The sequence below is a fragment of the Python bivittatus genome, unplaced genomic scaffold, assembly GCF_059951505.1.
Source record: "Python bivittatus isolate LINGU-HERP-01145 unplaced genomic scaffold, Pbiv_v1 ctg000190_np1212, whole genome shotgun sequence".
NCBI classification, from domain to species: domain Eukaryota; kingdom Metazoa; phylum Chordata; class Lepidosauria; order Squamata; family Pythonidae; genus Python; species Python bivittatus.
The window spans coordinates 627,691-641,961 of NW_028277042.1; the positions used below are offsets into that span (position 1 = coordinate 627,691).

At 46.5% G+C, this 14,271-nt stretch overlaps 1 protein-coding gene across 4 annotated transcripts in view; it reads right to left on the bottom strand.

Annotated features, from left to right (window-relative positions):
- Positions 1 to 13,808, bottom strand: part of CHST8 (carbohydrate sulfotransferase 8) — a 307,931-nt gene extending 294,123 nt beyond the window's left edge. For 2 of the 4 annotated variants that reach the window (XM_088135844.1, XM_088135841.1), the window contains exon 1: positions 12,936 to 13,254. The gene's annotated coding sequence lies outside the window, so the exon portion shown is untranslated. The other 2 variants (XM_088135842.1, XM_088135843.1) reach the window with 2 other exon arrangements.
- Positions 13,809 to 14,271: the final 463 nt, after the last annotated feature.

Consider the following 14,271-nt stretch of genomic DNA (forward strand, 5'->3'; position numbering starts at 1 on the left):
TAAACAGCAGCATTTGGTAACTGGTTATCGTTCCTAATTAACATGAAACAGTAATAGCTACTATTAATCAGTATTTGCAGCTACAAGAATCAACACAATTCCACAAGTCTAAAGTAGCTTCTCCATCTAGTGCTCTTCAAATATATTGACTGCAAGCTCCTTAATCCTGCAGCCAAATCACCAATGTCCATGGTAGCTAGCAGACCATGGAAGCTGAAGTCCAACGTAGCTGGACATTACAAAGTTGGGGAAGGATAACCTAAAGCATGAAGCTTTAAATCCTAAGATTAAAATACCATCATCACAACACTAAAAGCATTCAGATTTTGAATTAGAGCATTAATAACCAAAACTGGAATGCCAAGATAGGAAACCTGGCAAATTTCCATTTTTTCCTATAAAGAATTGCTTTGATTTTAGCTCCCAAGCTTCTCTCAAGAGAAGAAACTTTTGGTTCATAATACTATGAATTCTCCCCAATTTCAAAGCACTGATTGAATTAAATGCAACATGACTTGCTGTTGTCACCAACATGGTGCTGCTTGGTCTCTGCTGGGATCCACTTAACTGGAAAGAGGTTAATTGTTTCAGTTCTACTCCAAGATCTGGAGATCCAGTTTTCAACATATATTGATCCCTCTGTCCTTCTTACAGCCTAAAGAGTGGTTTCTTTTGAGTGGTTTGCTGAATGAGGTAAACTTGAATGGACTCACACTCAACCATAAACCATGGTTTGCAAACCTCAAAAGCTGAGTTCACCTCATGCTAAGCTAATACCACATCAACCACCCTCAATAAACAGAAATACTTTTGAAAGAGCCTTCCCATCAAAGGGAGGATTGGTTTCCCCTTTCCTTCACATTTCCACTGGTGCCTAAAAATACTGTCCCTCAAGACCTGGTTGTGTCATCAGGCCTGGGGATCTTTGGGAACCAGAGACATTCTTAGATGGCTCCACTGTGATGCATATTCTGCTCTCTCAGTGGGGTTTGTCTATTTTAAAATCTACATTTTTAAAAATTTGTGAAGTTTTTATTTTAATAACTTTTTATCTCTTTATAATGCTTGTTTTTATTCACCTATTTTCATTGTTGTACCCCACCCAGAGTCACTTTGTGAGAGAGGGGTGGCTATATAAATGTGACATATAAGTAAATAAAATAAATTCCCAGAGCTGTCCAAACTGAAAATGGGCTTCTTCCTCCACTTCCTCTTGTATTACTTGGCACCTTTACCAGGTTTGAATTTGGATATGGCTGTCACTTTAAGGGCCTGCTCTGGGCTGAAACTGGGCTTGGAAGTTTTATAAATCAAGCATAGTGAAGTCCAGAGCTCCAGGGAAGACCACATTGTTATGGGCTAAGCCACATGTACGGACAGGCTATTCATGCTGGGGCCTGCTGTCTTAAGGGTAGCTCGTCAGGTACACATGTTGGGCATCCCTGGCATGAGAAATATCAAAAGGATGGTGGAAACAGTGCGCCAGGGTGCCTTAGAGAAATCTTCTCGGCAGATTTTGTCTCCTCCTCTCCTTGGTGTCTCCCTCTTCTCTCTTTATCCCCGCTTTCTTCACATTTCATTCTCCTCCACAACTAATTTAATCCTGACATTTCCAAAACTGAAGAAAATAAATAAGATGCAGTTCACATTTCAACATGACTGAGGATGGTTGGGTGAATCCTTGGCTGTTATTACATCCTAAATGAGAAACTTTCAGGGGGAAGTGAAGTGGTTTTTTATATCTTCCCCTCCGGCTTTCTAATAGTCTGGAAGCTCAGCCTCCTCACAGATTTGTAGCGATGCAACCCCCGCCCAACACTTATAATCCATTTTAAAAGATTTATCTGCACCACACATGCACTCATGCGCGTGCGCACGCGCACACACATTTGCATTGCTCACACTCATGCATTCTTTTCCTTAATTGCCTTTACTTGCCCTTAATGATGTCATCACAAAGCCAAAGCTGGTCAGAGTAACAGGACACTCTCCCTGTCACTGTGGTCTCTGAGTGGATGTGGCTGAACAAGAGGGCAAAAGCAGCAGCAGGAACAAAGGGAGTAATTATTAAAAGCACCAAAGTCTGCCTGTCTCCTTTTATTCTTCTAGGAGAATTTTTACCCCATCAAAATCACTATTTTTGAAGCTCCACCAAGTAATCCACAAGTTACCTGGACTTCAGTTGTTTCAGGAGTGGCTCCCTGCCCCTTCCTTGCACAGAAGACAGAGCCATGTCTCCTTTTGTCCAGAAAGCAGCAAGCTAGAACCCTGTTTCTAAAACAATGCTTTTTACCCTAGATATTGTTTCTGCTGACTGTGAATGAGGGAGAGATGTTGAAATCCAGCAATATCTAGAGGGTACTAGAGTTGGAAAGGATAAGCCTAACAATTTTTAAAATTCAAAATAACATAAAGATTTCTCTAAAGATGCCAAGGTGGTAGGGGGGAGGTGGAGGGTAGAGCTGCATTTTATTAGCTTGGCTGAAGACCAGATAACATGTAGCTCCACTCTAAAATCTGGAGTCTGGTAGCACTCTTTGTGATTAACAGATTTTATTAAAAGGCATAAGCTTTTGTGCAGATGTATGCCTTTTAATAGAATTTGTTTGTCAGAAACAGTGCTACCAGACTCCACCTGATTTTTACCTACCATGTACTAAAATGGTTGTTCTCTATCTAAACTTCAAGCTGATGATCACAATTAAAAAACATAAAAAATTAAGTATTATTTAAGTTTATTTTTCCTTCCCTCGCCAGTCCTTTTCTTTTTATGCTATGTCTACCATCAAACACAATCCTGTGTTTTCTGCCTTTGCACAATGCTAAGGAAATATTAGAAGTTGATGGTGAACATAACAATGAGGAGGAGGAGAAAGAGAGATGAAGGTGTTTAAAAATAAAATTCTTCCTTAACAGGTGCATCTAACAAATCTTTAGTTTTGTTGCTAGAACTCAACAGATAAGCATAAATGAATATCTTTCAAGTTATCCTGATTCAGCCCAATATAGAGTTTGTATTAATTTCCCAAGAACTTGTAGCAGCCAATACATATTTTACACAACACACACTTTCTTCAACAACCAAAAAAAGAAGGAAAGAAAGAAGCAAAGGCAAAATCAGAATTCACCATTTCACTTACAGCTCTGGAATTTATAAATAAATCATCTCCACAGGCTGATTGATGTCCTTCCATAAATAATTAATCTCTGACCTTCCATTATGGAGCTGTCTAAATTTTTCACCCTGGGAACAAGCGTACAATAAATTTTCACATGGCAGGGAGAGAGGACAAAACAGGGAGTGCCAATATTTATTTACCTATTTGTCATAAGAAGTTTGATTTTATTCACCATTATTGGTTGCTATTGATTAGGCATCCTGGGGGGTTAATTAGCCAACATATACCCACCTCCCCCATTAACGCCTGTTGTTGGTTGTGAGGGAATCGAAGTTTCAGAAGATTGTGCCTGGAAGGATGGAAGATCCACATGCACCCATAGATAGGATGCACTTGTTTATTTATTTATTTTTCAAATTTAGATAATGCCCATCTCACGAAGAAGTGACTCTGGGCTAGAGTGGTCCCACTCATGAGCCCCGGCTGCAGACTCTTTCCCTTTGCTTGATCCAGGGACTAAGGGTCAGCCACTCATTTAACTGGGAAGCCCACGAATTCAAAAGAGCTTATTCTCCAACACAGAGAAGCTTTTCAAGGCCTCCTTCCTCCTGGGATAAAGAGCAAATCCCACAGACACAAAGGGAACTGACAAGGTGGCAGTTGTCAGGCAGAAAGAGACCAGTATCGCCAAGAGAGAGGAAGGACTGGACCAGGGCTGTTCCAATCTGGGAAGATTTCTTGGTGATCCGTGGTTCCTCCAACTGGATGCCAGGGCCTGCCAGGGTGGTGCAAAACAGCAGCTCTGGGACTGTGATGAAGAATGGAATCCAGTGCATTGGGTCCCCCCTTACTGAAAGAAGATATTCCTCACAGCCTCTCTTCCAAGTATCCTTCAGGGTGGAATATAATTCTGCTGCACTTTTCCCACAGTCAGCCCTGCTGTAGAGGCTGTGAGAGGGACCCATCTCCAAGGAACGCTATACGTGGAGTGCCTGCATGAGTCCCATACCAGATTTAGGTTCCCTGCATTCAGGATGATGCTCAGTACTCATTGAGAAACACAGAGGAGCTTCTCTGAGAACAAGGAATTACAACTGCTTGCTAGCAATGAAGAAGCATCCTTCATTTGACATGGACCCTCATCCTCTGCTCTTCAAAATCTGGGCAACTCTCACTTGAGATATTTTGCTCTGGGTTTTGTTCCTCCCTGACCCAATATGCCTGCTGTTCTAAGGCGTATTAAACAAAAGTGAAAAAATGCGCCAATCCAAACTGTCAAATGGAACAGTTGCTGGAGGTTTCTGAACAGTTGTAGCCTGACCCCAAACACCATGAAAAATTGCCTCAGATATTCCAGTATACATCAGAATAACTCCACCAGTCTTTCTCAAATTAGATGTCAAAATAAATTTGTGCTTAGGAGGAGATTCTTGGTTAGCAGACTCAGTCTGTCTGTCAGTATCCGGCAGCTACGTCACAAATTTTAGAGACCTGCGTAATTACATGGTACAAACGCCGCTGCCCTGCAAATAGCTGTATTTTCTCCTCCTGAGAAAAAGACGTGGAATGCAAACAAGGTGGGAAGGGAGTCAGATTGTAGCCTCGAACTGTCCGGAGTCACACAAGGCTCCAGGAGCACTTTCCAACCCCTTTACAGCAGTGGCTACAAGAAGCATCCGGGTTTTCTATGGTGTCATCAAGCAATTCATTTTACCTACTTATTTTATGAAATTTATTACGGCCACCCACTCCAGAAGACTCTGGGCAGCTTACAGTATTGAAATACACAATTTTAAAAAGTTTTTTTAAAAAACATGAGACAAGACATAGCAGTCTGGATTAAAAACCTGGGGGGTTCCCTACCCCCCAGGCCTGGGAACAGAGCCAGGTCTTGGTCCAGACAACCTCACAACTCACTTGGACCTGCCCAGTCAGAGCAACTTTATCTGCCAAATTGCATTAATACTCCTCACTGTAGTCCTGCAGATGGTCCTGTGGACCACCCCTCACCCAACAGGGAGGTGTTCACTCTAAACCGGGCCATTGGGCAGCTATCGGCGCACACAATAAGGGTGAGAAATGTTTTGCCACCCTTATCACCACGATGTAGGCTTAAATGAGCTCTCACTCCTGTTCAGCCAGTTTCACTCTGTCTTCCTCCAATGGCGCTCCAGGTGTCACCTCTGCACTTCATGTCCCAAAGCTGCTCAGAGGACCAATATGCACCACAGGATCAGTGCCGGGAGGAGTAATCCAGTCCAAGGCCTCAGTCACCTGCCTATTCCAGACAGCAACCAAGGCCTTGGCCAAGCTGCCTGCCAGATCCTGAGGGAAGACCTCAAGCTTCCTCTGAAACTCAAGAGGGTCCATCAAGTCACCTGAGGTGGGCCAATCTAACAGCCTCCACCTCTCCACAGGGATGGGTGGCACCAGTGAGCTGGAGGGTAATCTGTCCATGGCGACAGACTGATGGTAATGTCCTCCAATCCCAAATCACACTGCAACTGCCCTGAGGCAAAAAACAGATCTACTGTGCAACCCCTGGTACGTGCCAGATTCTCTGTTATCAGAGACCGGTTCGTAGTGGCCAGGAACTCCTGAGCCACTCAGGACTCAACATCACTGTGTGTCAGGTTATAGTCCCCAGGGACCTTTGCACGTGGGGGAATGGAGGGTATTCTGCTTTCTCCTCATGTTGCATCTGTGTATGTTTGTGTAAATTTGCACCAAAAAAAAAACGACAGGGCACCTGCAACACACTCTGTTCTCAGTCATGTGACCTGGAGGAAGCAGGCATAAAATGGAGCAGATGGTAACATTCTAAGCCACTGTCCAGCTGCCTCTCACGTTTTACTTACTTTGTTCTAACTTGAAAATCTTCAAACTTTGCAACCTTTTGCAATAGAAGAACAAGGAGGAAACTGCAGGATTTTTTTCTCTGCAGCTCCTGGCCGAATCCAACCCATTTTCAAACTCCAACTTTCTTTTGCCAGCTTCTCCTTCATTCTGTTCAGTTTCTGGAGAGATATTTTGCTGACAGACAGACAGGGTCCCAAACCTCATTACATCATCTTTTCCAAAATTCCATTGGGTTGGAAAGAATAAAAGAAACATAAGCAAACAAATCACAACAGCAGCTAGTTAGTTCCTCCACAGACTAGTTCCCTTCGTGGGAAAAGCAGGGTCAGCCGCTGGAAAAGTTGCCCCATTGATGATCTCAGACTGGACAGAGGGGCCAGTCCTGAAAGTCACTTGTAGGTTTTCTCCGTCTCTACATTCTTCACCATTTCATTTTTCTCTCCAGCATCTTTTTATTTTTTTCAAACTAAAAAAATCTTCAAACTTTGCAACTTTTTCCAACGGAAGAATTGTTTAATTGACCTAATTATTTTGCTTCCTCTTTTCTGCATCTTTTCTAGCTTCAATCCATGCTATTCCAAGTGGGATTTTCCCTGTACCTTTATACAAAATGACTATATTAGCATTTTTCATTTTCATTTTCATTAGCATATGTATAGGTAATATGATATTTATTTTTATTTTTCTCCCTAAAAATCCCCCAAACCACTTTTCATAGCAGCCCTTGGCCCAACACTTTCACTATGTGATCCACCACAACTTCAAGATCCTTCTGTCCATCAAGGCCAGCTCACGTCTTATCAGCATTACCTATCAATTTGGAATTTTTTTTCCCAATGGTGTTCTTTGACACAGGATGCAAGATCTCATCTGTATCAATGGGAGTTTCCCACTGAGACAAAAAGCAGTTTTGGAGTCACAACTTCTGTTAGGACAAGAGCGAAGGAAAATTTCAAATTCCTTCTCCTCTCCTCTAGCACTCTAGAAGTGTGTAAATACAAGGTTAAACCTTCTCTTTCAAATCGCTTTCATTTTGGTCTGTAGAAACTGCATGCATTCACTTTCTCTCGCTTCAAGCAGCTCATCTTTTCAAAATCCCAAACAAGAAGAAGCAGAAAAATGCAAGATTTTTCCAAAACCTGGCAGCTTCCAGCTCCAGACATGTCAGACTACAAATTCCATCACCCACAACCAGCAAGCAGAGAGCTGGCAGTTACCAGGCGTCAGTTTGATGCTCCTTGTAACTGTCCAGTGCCGCAATGTAAATTGCCAAACAAATTCAAAATCAATCTAGAAAAGAAGATTCAAATGAAAATTTGCAATCAAGTTTCATTTTATTAGTTCATTTGATCAGCCAGTCTAACTTCAGTGGAACATTTCTCTCTTTTTTTTCCTTTCTTGTTCTCACTCAATCTGATGTAAGAAAATTTGCTTTCAGTATTTCTTTCAAAGAGAATATTGGAGAAAATCTCACAGCTGGGGGCCAGTGACAGGAGGAGGAGGAGGAGTATTTATTGAATTTATATGCTGCCCAACTCCCAGCAACACATGGCCAAAGCGTGTGCATAGATGTCCTGCCTTTCACCATACAATCTTCTCTCCAACCAACTGCAGTTTCCCTCAAGATGCCAAGCTGCCAGGGGGCTTCAGACAGAGGGAAGGATGTGGAAAACAACCAGCAGCATCACCTTCCACCACGCCCATAATAAGGGAAATCAAAACTCTCCACTTAAAGAAATTCAGAAAGAACTTTAAAACATAGAAAAAGAGGCTGAAAAAGCAGAAGCCTTCTTCATGAAGCGTGAATGCATCTGAGAAACTGTAAGGCATGTTCGGACAGAGCATGAAAGCAAACCCTGCATGTACATCTGGACAATTCTGGAGTATTTCCTTTCTCAGCAGAATTTCAGACCACATTAGGTTACATTAGTTCTATACTATAAATTCACATATAAAGAAATCATCTTAGGAGAATGTGCAGGCAGAAGATATCTGAGAAGCTGCCAAAAAGCTTCCATTTTCAGCAACTTCGATCAGGGCGAACAGCAGGAGGTCGCAGGCAGGGAAGACTAACTGGTAATAAATGGATAGAAAGAAATCAAATAAAGAATTATGGATTATATTACAAATCAAGCAGCAAGGCAACTTTTGCATCTTCAAGATTTATACATGCTTGTTTTGCATCAGGTCAGATGCTACGGAATCAGAGTCATAGTGAATTCAGGTGGGGAATAGCAGCTGGAACACATCCCAAACAGGTCACTAAGGAACCAGAGGGAGGTATCAGGAGGATTGGGAAGGGCAAACCTTGCAAAACCACAATTTAGACAACCAAAGGGAGAATAAGGAGGATTGGGAAGAAGAGCAAAATGCCCATCCTAGAAAGAATGGGTAGGTGGGATTCACTTTGGGAGGGAATCAATACTCTGCACCACTCCAGAAAACTTGTTCAGGCGCTCACTCTTGAGATTAAATGGAAGCAAATATCCCCAAAAGAAGACCTGCTCTCCTGAAATATATGGGACCTTTTGAAAAGTACTTTTTTTTCTTGGTAATACTTTGGGCTACACCTGCTCTGAATCAGAACTGCTGCCTATCTCCAGCCATCGATATCACTGCCAAAATAAGCTATATGAGCTGCAGTTCTCTCATCTGGGCACAATTGCCATGAACACTGTGCACACAAACCAAAAAGATCCAGTGGACCTTTCAGCTGACACCCTTCGGCACGGGATGGAAAGCAAGATGCAACTGAGCTTTAACTGAAAGCTGGCATGTCCAAATACCATTTGGACACTGAGATCGAAGAAATCCATGACTCAAAGGAAGCCACCACTGAAAGGGGAAAGAGTTGTGAGCCAAATCCATGCGGGAACCTCCTTGCTTAGTTCAAAACTCAGCTTCAATGGATATCTTCATTAAGATCCCTAGAAAACAGAAGGGATCACAGTTCTTCCAGATCCATCCAATGTTACTGGACCTTGAGCTGAAATCCAAGCTTCCACAATTTGGGACATCAAAACTAACATCCAAAGCGTGTCAGACGATGGGAATGACTTACACTCAAGGGGTGCTAGAACTGTTCTCCTTCTTTTTAAAAATATCTGAGTCAGGGTTGATGACATGGGCATCCACAAGTTATAGATGCTAATTTCATTCTTTTTACTTTAAACCTTTATGTCTACAGAAAAATTATATTTATTCCATAATAAATTCATTCATAAAAAGGGCAGCAGAAACAAGCTCCATTTTAGTTCTGTAATTGTGAGATTTTTTTTTTAATCCATTCAATCATGTCCAATTCTTGGAGACAGCCTGGAGAAGTCCCTGCAGTTTTCTTGGCAAGGTTTTTCAGAAGCGGTTTGCCCTTGCCTCCTTCCTAGGGCTGAGAGAAAGTGACTGGCCCAAGTTCACCCAGCTGGCTTTGGGCCTAGGCAGGACTAGAACTCCAGGTCTCCCAGTTTCCAGGCTGATGCCTTAACCACACCACCAAACTGGCTCTCAATTATGAGAATATTAAGTTTAAATAGGTTTAACATAACACACCCGGTCCAACAGGAAGGGCATGTGGTGGACCCCATCGGTTAGAGAATTTCAACTGACGGGATCCAGGAGGAGAACTTTTCTGCTGTCACCCCTGCCCTGTGGAATACCTTGCCCCGAGGTGAGCTGGCCCCCACTCTTCTGGCCTTCCAGAACAGCCTTAAGGCCTGGCTCTGCCGACTAGCTTGGAGTTCCAATGGGGGTTCGCAACACTGGGGGTGGCTGGCACCTTGAGGATGCTCTCTCCCTCTTTTAACTTTGTAGTCTTTTAATGTACTTTATGGTTATTAAATGTTTTTATGTTTTTTACTTGTGAGCCGCCTAGAGTCACTGATAGTGAGATGGGTGGCATATAAATTTGATTTATAAATAAATAAATAAAATGCAACTGTACATTCAGAGTATGCCGTTTATAAACAAAAACAGACTTAGCAATTTTCTTGAATATTGCTGTACTGCAGAAGTTGTATGCTTCAAAATAAAGTTACACCCATGGTTATCTAAAGACCACTAAATCCTTAGATTCAGTTCATGCCCTCTGTCTCCATCTTTAGAGACTCCTGACAACCTAGTGAAGGACACACTGATACTATTCAAGAATGCCACAGGCTCTAACAATGTAGAGGTTTTTTTTTAAAAAGGGGTGCAACATAATTCTTTTGATTTGCAAACAAAGCCACAGTGCATCAGATACAAGTAGATTTTTGTCTTAGAAAAGTGCATATTAATATGCAATTTTTTAAGGAGAGCATTTGGGTTTGGCCTGTCACCAGCAAACTGAATGAGAAAGTTCAGAGGTAGTATTTCAACCAAACCTGCCCAACAACGCCATACTATCTATGATGCAGCAGATTGCAACAGCCAGCTTTGAGGAGGGGGCAAGACAGACCATGGATGGCGTAGCAAGAAGTTTAAAATTATGCTCTCTAGCCAGCAAGTGTGCTGGCGACTTTGGAGAGGCATCCAATCTCTGTTCCAGACAGACAAATATCTTGGGCCTTTTCTCGTTCCAAAAATGACTTCATTGTTATGACCTCATGAGTATAAATCTTGCAAGAATCTGCAGACTGTGATAAATGCATTTGTATCATATACACACTTACACTTTTCCCCAAAGGAGCCTGTTGAGCATCTTTGAACTTCTAGTAGTGAGTAAATCTCCTTCATTCAACCTATTAATCTCTAATTGGATTAGCCAATGAGAATTGATTTCCTTACTGTACTATCAGATCATGCAAAGATACTTGGAGAAGCATCAAATGGAAAGGGGACCTTAGCTTTTTTCCCACCCACCAGTTTTTTTCACTCGAGTTGTCTCCAAATCCTTACACGTGTTGCTTCCAAACATGGGGGAAATTCTATTCTTGACTCAGTCATCCTGTCCTGGTACACCTTTTTTAGGGGGGAATAGGAAGTGGTCAGGCAGAACTCCATTGTATGGGGTCATAAAAATGACTTGTTGGGTGGGTCAACCTGAGCTGCTTTTGGTTAACTAAGTGTTCCCCAACCTCAGCAACTTTAAGATGTGTGGACCGACTCCCAGAATTCCCAGCCAGCATTCTTAAATTAAACTTTAACATCTTAAAGTTGCTGAGGTTGAGAAACACTGGGTTAACTGAACCGCATTTTAATCAAATGGCCTCATTTTCTGGGTTTTCCATGAACTATCTTAAATATAGGCTGGATTTACATAATACAAAAGGCTAAAAAGTTGCCTACTTTGTGATGAGTGTGCCATGAGGTTGCATTTCTGCAAAAGGCCTCTCACCATAAAGCCAAGTGAAGGAAAGCAGGGAGGCACGGAGTGGCACTTAAACAAAAATACCCACCCCGCTCGTAATCAATTCCACCAAGTTGGCAGAGGAGCACTTCCCACTGGCACATGCCCAGCTGGGCACTGGTCCTGGCATTTGGAATGCACTTTTCATACAGTGCACTGTAGAAAGGCAGATGCTTATTAGAACACTGCACTGATCCAGGCCAGGCATTTTCTTCAGGAAGTTGAGTGTGGAGAGGCAGCCTCCTGCTTCAGAAGGCTTAGGGGCTGAATGAAAAATAGAACCATGGAGACTGCATGTATGGACTCCAGTAAGACTCTGTGTGTGTAATCGTGCTTAGATTTCTGAAGCAACGCAGTAGGTTCACTCAAGAGTAAGGCCAATGGAGCAGACCGGGACTAACTTCCCAACAAACTCCTAGCATCAAGTGGCTGCAATCCTGCTCACGTCTAGCCCACAGCAAAGGAACAAAGGATTTCTGAGTCAATTCTTCCCATGTCTAACTTAAATCAATGGTTAATTGGCTGCATTCACACAAGCCTTACCTGATTACCCTGTTAACCCATTTTCTAAGTTTGTGCAATATACTGAGCTACAAAGTGGCCACCTAGCCTGGGTTCACACAATGATGCTAAGCTACAAAAATAATGCCACCAAATCCAACCCGAATCAGCCGTAGCAGGTTGCACGTGCTAGATCTTCACTGGGCCTGCTTAAATCCGCTGAGTGAACATATCTCCTTCTCGGGCCTTAGTTTGCAGGACAGGCACTCTGAGACTGACCGACCTGACCTGATGTGGGAAGGGCTGCTCCGAGGTTAGACTGGTGTAACTGCTGCTTGATGGCATCATGCTGATCTTAGGAAAGCCCGTCCCCGCCACCCCCAACGAGGGTACATCCAGAGGCTGAGACGCAAAACGTGCAGAAGCAGAAGCAACCGCCACAGAGGTTTCCGATGTCCCGCAGCGGAATCCATCCTGAGGTCGTAGAAACAAGACACAGTTCTGCGGGCCTGGACCGGGGGCTGACAAAGACACCTCCCCCCACCCACCCCCTGCCAGCAGCCAGTCGGCTCGGCTCTCAGAGCTGGAGGGTCGGTGCCTCTGAGGGGAGATCTGAGAGCTCGAAACGTTTGAACCGGAGGGGAGCTCCCCAGGGCGCCTGCCGCCTGCCCCTCCCCAGAATGAGGTTAAAAACTTTCTTCCGAAGACTTCCCTTCCTCCCCCGCCCCGTCTTTCAACCCGTGCTTGAATGCCCCCTTGTTCAGCCCCAGGCGCGAACTTTGGGCCAAAAAGTACGTGGGGAGGACCAGCCAGCTGGTCTGTGCGCAACTGGTGCCAAGTTGCGCGACTGCGCCCGCTCCCTCCCGCCCGAGGACCTCCAGGAGGGAGAAGAAAAGGGAAACCCTGGGCAGGCCCGGAGGACTGCCGCCGCCGCCGCCTCGGAGCCTCTCCCAGCCCCCGTGTCAGGGGTGGCAAGCAGTCGCGCAGAGTTCCGCAGGCCCCACGGACAGATCTACGGCCGCTTCAGCGAAACGTGCCCCGGGCGGGGTAGGGGAGCGAGCGCAGCTTGGCCGCGATGCCGCCGCCGTCCCTTCCCAGCCAGCCCCCGACCTGGAAATGGAGCCGCCACTGACCTGGGCGGGGCGCACCCGCCGTCCGCGCTGGCGCAAGCCGAGCGCTCAGCCGCGCATCTTGCCGATCCTCGGGGAGCCTCCGCCGCCGCCCCCCCGGCGCCGTCGGTGGGCAAGCGGCAGCCCGGCTTCCGTGGCAGCTGGGCGAGCTGCGAGCGAGAACCTGCGCGGAGGAGCCGGACGCGCGGGGAGCCGGGCGCTGACAGCGAGCGGGCGGGGCAGGGCAGGGCGGGGCTGCCTTTCCTCGTTGCCACCGCTGCCGCCGCCTTCTTGGGAGCTCCCGGCGAAGAGCTGCTCTACGCGCCGCAGGCAGACCGAGGCGTCCGCCTCCTCCTCCTCCTCCCCTCCCCTCCGCCTCCGCCATAGCAACCCGCAGGAAAGCTGCCCACCCCCCGCCCCCCGCGAGGCGAAACGCGGGCGGCTGAAGCAGCGCCCTTCGTCCCAGCTCCCTCCTTCCGGTCACCTGCGTTTTGCACGCGGAGGGGAAAGGGGAAGAAGCGCCGGGCTCCCTCGTGCGCCGGGTCTGCCCAGCCGCCTTTCTTCGCTGCTTCCCCTGCTGCCGGCCGAGGCCGCGGGGAGGCAGGTGCGCGGGCAGGGCGCCGGGCGGTGCGCAGGTGTGGCGCGCCTCGCGCCTCCTCGGGCAGCACCTGCTCGGGGGCGCGCGCACAGACGCGGGCGCCCCTCCTTGCTCTTCTTCGCCGAAAGTTCTTCCTCCCCCTCCGCGCGATGCGGATCCCCCCCAAAGTTGCGAGAACTCACAAGTTGCGGGCAGGGAGGCATTTCCGGCTGAAGGAGGAGCTGCATCCAATTACGGGACGCGGAAACTTTGGCGCGCGCTCGCTGGAGCGCCGACGAGCCTCCGGAGTCTTGAGCCGGAGCGCGGCGGTGATTTACAGCGGGGGCCGCGGAGAAGGAGATGCCTCCATCCATTTCCCGCCCGCCCCCATATATTACATAGCGAGCCTGATAATGATCGGTACGTTTTAGGTACGTTTCTCCCTCCATGGCGGAGGACCTCGCCGGGGCGTACGCGCCGACGGCAGAAGACGGTCGCCCTTTGGACCCACCGGGGACACAGCTGAAGCTCGCGGGCGGCAGTGCGGCGGAGGCCCGGGAGGCAGCCGCCTTGGCGCCCGCAGGTGCAGGGGCCCCTGGTGTCCCCCCTCACACAAATGATGCAACCTTGCGTCACGACGCAAGTACGCAATGGCTGTGTTGGCATGACGACAACTGACTCCCCGGTCCCCTTGACGTCCTCGTGGCCTGACGCGCTCCGCACCGTCAACCACGCTGATGGTGGAGGGCAGGATTGCCCTTCCTGGCTGGGCAAATGCGGAGG